This window comes from Jaculus jaculus, chromosome 7 (genome assembly GCF_020740685.1).
Source record: "Jaculus jaculus isolate mJacJac1 chromosome 7, mJacJac1.mat.Y.cur, whole genome shotgun sequence".
Classification (NCBI taxonomy): Eukaryota; Metazoa; Chordata; class Mammalia; order Rodentia; family Dipodidae; genus Jaculus; species Jaculus jaculus.
The window spans coordinates 68,728,359-68,732,457 of record NC_059108.1 but is presented as its reverse complement, the minus strand read 5'-3'; positions in this window follow the sequence as shown (position 1 = coordinate 68,732,457).

The window sequence follows — 4,099 nt, the reverse complement described above, 5'->3', positions numbered from 1 at the left end:
GTCCATCTTATGTTGGCCAGAGGGTGATGTCCACCCTTTGTTCATGCCATCATTTTCCCTGCCATCATGGAACTTCCCCTTGAGCTTGTAAGCCAAAATAAACCTCTCTTTCTCACAAGCTGCTCTTGGTTGGGTGATTTCTACAAGCAATGTGGACCTGACTGCAATAGTAAAGTGGCACCAAGGAGTGGGATTGCTGCTAGAAAATTGACTGTGTGGCTTTGGCTTTTACAAGCTGATTTTCAAGAGAAATGTGGAAGGATTTGAAACCTTGGCCTAAGAAATGCCTTGCAATGCTGTGAGTACAGCTTGATGGACTATTCTGGCCAGAGTTGAAAGACCTGAATGCAGTAAGAACTATGGGCTGTGAGGTTTGGCTTATGAGGGTGAGAAAGCTGTTTCTGGACTGGGCTAGGAGTTTGTGTCCGAAGCTTGCCAGGGTCCTGAGAAGTTATGCAGAGTTGCTTTGCATAGAAATGAACTGGTGTGAGCAGAGAGATATGACCCAGTAAAAATGAAATCTTTGGGCCTAAATTGCTGCCCATTCACCTGAAAATTGTTTGAGAGATTACAACTTTTGAGATTGGGCTAGCTGACCTATACTGGGGCAGCAGGAAGAATATAGATTCTTTTGGAGGGGCCTGAGTGCTCAAGAAATGTCCTGTTCTTCACTGTTTTATTCCCCCCTGGATTAACAAATTGGCACCCTACCTGGTATTGCGGAGTATAAGAAATGCAGGAAAGAGAGGGCCATGGAGGTTGCAACACAGTCTTGTGTTTTGGAAATGGCCATGGGCAGTGTGAAGCAGGTTTACTTGATGTCTGCATAGAGACCCTATGTAGCCATGGAGATGAGCCATGGATTGAAGTGGAGACCCAGTGGAGATGCTGGGACCACAAGATGGCTGCTGAAGGAGGCTTCTGGCCCCCATGAAGTTTTCTAGGACTGTGAGTAACCTAGTTGGAGGGGTAGAATTGAAATGCTAGAAATTTGTTCCTGGTTAGAATTATCAGACTTGGATATTTGTCACTGGCTAGAGTTGTTGGACTTGAAGCTGCAGAGTTTGATGTTTGCCCTGGTTGTTTTAAATCTTGTATTGGTTGAATGTTTCTTTGCTATGCCCAATGCCATCTTTTGCAGTGGGAATATTTATTCTGTGCCATTATGGGTTTTTTGAGGTTATTTTTTGGTATTATGGCTCAGTTAAAAGATCTTGGACTATGGGGATGTATGAACATCATCGAAATTGATAAAAACCATGGGATTTTTAAAGTTAGATAAATGCATTGCATTTTATATCATGTATGGTTATCAGTTTATGGGGGCCCAGGTCAGAATATGGCAATTTGATTCAGGTGTCCCCCATAAACTTAGGTGTTCTGAATGTTAGGTTCCCAGCTGATAGATATTTGGGAATTAATACCTCCTGGAGGGAGTGTATTGTTGGGGGCAGGCTTATGGGTGTGATAGCCAGTTTCCCTATGCCAGTGTTTGGTACACTCTCCTGTTGCTATGGTCCACCTTATGCCAGGGGGTGATGTGCACACTCTGCTCATGCCATCATTTTCCCCTGCCATTGTGGAGCTTCCTTCAAGCCTGTGAACCAAACTAAACCTCCTTTTCCCAGAAGCTGCTCTTGGTTGTGTGATTTCTACCAGCAATGTGAACTGGACTGCAAGAGGCTCCCTGGGTAGCCATATCATCTAGCCATATCAGTGAGGTCTAAGTTCAGCGAGAGGTCCTGTCTCAAAACAAAACAAAACAATGGGAAATGATTGAGGAACACACTCAAACTCAACCTCTGGGCTCTATACACATATGTATACATTTATGCCCCTACACATGCATACACACATCATACATATATGCACACCACACACAAATGCAAAAAGGGTCTAATTGGGCTGGAGACATGACTTAGTGGTTAAGCACTTGCCTGTGAAGCTAAGGACCCCAGTTTGAGGCTTGAACCTCTGGTTCCCATGTAAGCCAGATGCATAAGATGGCACATGCACCCGGAGTTCATTTGCAGTGGCGGGAGGCCCTGATGAGCCCATTCTCTCTCTCTTTCTCTCTTTGTAGCTCTCAAATAAATAAACACAAAATTTAAAATTTTTAATAAGGGTCTAATAGTTTATGTATTCTTAAATCCTGCAGTCTTACATCCAAGACAGCCATCATTGGTCCAGTAGGCAAAAAAAAAAAAAAAAAAAAAAAAAAATGTGTACACAGGTGGTTAGAACACAGATGCAGTACTTTAAAAAGCCTCACTGCCCAGCCAAGGAAAATATAATTATAAGTTTACTGTCTTATCTAGTGCTTTCCTGCCTCCTTCCGACCCCCACCCCTGCCATGAACAGGAACAGGACAGTAGAAAAGCCTCTCTGCCTTAGAAACCTCAAAGGACCAAGAGTCTTTTTTTTTTTCTTTTTCTTTTGTTAAATATTTCTATTTATTTGCAAGGAGAGAGAGAAAAAAATGGTGTGCTAGGTCTTTAGCCTCTGTAAATGAACTCCAGACACATGCACCACTTTGTGTGTCTGGAATCAAACCCTGGTTTTTGGCTTTGCAGGCAAGCATGTTAACCACTGAACAATCTCTCTAGCCCCAGAGAGCTTCTTTATCTCCCACTCTCCATTACCTCTATGGAACCTTATAGGTAGGCTGAGTCACATGGTGTAGACCTTGTCCTCCCCCTCAGAATCTCTATAAAAGTAAAATAACTCATTCTGTGGCTTTGGTGACTCTGCAGTGCCCCCTCATAGTGTACTTCCTCTTCTAAGAAAGCTCCATTTCTAAAAGGGCTACTTTTCTCACTGTCTCTCATTCCCTTTATCTCATAGGTGTTGACCACACACTATTTACAATATATATTACAATATTACAAAATATTGGAGGGGGGACTGGAGAGATGGCTTAGCAGTTAAGGCACTTGCCTGTGAAGGCTAAAGGTCCAGGTTTGAGTCCCCATTACCCACATAAGCCAGATTCACAAGGTGATGAATGTGTCTGGAGTTCATTTGCAGTGGCTAGAGGTCCTGGCATGCCCATTCTTTGTCAATCTATCTGCCTCTTTCTCTCTCTGTCTCAAATAACTAACTAACTAAATTACATTTTTAAAAATATTTTTTCAGATGGTGGTGACATCACTGGAAAGAACTCAAAAGCCATCAAAGTGCTGGGAAATAAAAATGGAGTGTTCAGCACTGAGACATTTAAACAGACCCTCCAAGGCTCAGGCACCATTGCCAAAGAGATGGACAAAAGAATCTAAAAGCCAAAGAAAGGGGAGGAGTGCTTTGCAATACTGTCTTCCAGACACAAAATAGCTGTGGCATTCATGACAGTGGCTGATACTACATACAAAAGACATGCATTATAAGAGGGTAAAATTATGATATCAAAATAGAAGAGAGACTAGTTACGGAAAGAAGAACTTCAGTGCAGGGGGAATATAAGGTAAGAGAGAGGCAGAGGGAGGGAGAGAGATTGTTAATAAAATGTTAAGCAAAGGGCTGGAGAGATGCCTCAACAGTTAAAGATATTTGTTTGGAAAACTTGACAGCCCAGGTTCAAATCCAAAGTACCCATGTAAATCTAGATGCATGGAGTGGCACATGTATCAGGAGTTCATTGCAGAAGAGGAAGGCCTTAGTGGGTTCCATCTCTCTTTCTCTTTCTTACTCTTTCCTTGCAAAGGAATAAAAATATTTTTTAAAAAGTTAAACAAGGGCTAGACAGATTGCTGAGTGGTTAAGGCACTTGCCTGCAAAGCCTAACAACCTGTGGTTCAATTCTTCAGTATCCACATAAAGCCAGACACACAAAGTGGTGCATGCATCTGGAGTTTGTTTGTAGTGGCTGGAATGCCTGGTGCACCCATTCTCTCTTCTCTCTATCTCTCTGTCTCTGACATATTTCTTTTAAAAAGCTAAATAAATAAAATATTTGGAAACAACCTTAAAAAATCTGAGAGGGCAATAAATTATGAAAATTCTTCACAATGTAGGACAGTATAACAATTATGAATAATCATGTATTTCAACAATTCTTGATGTAATAGAGACTTATAGCAATAACCTTAAAAGTTTTTTTCTC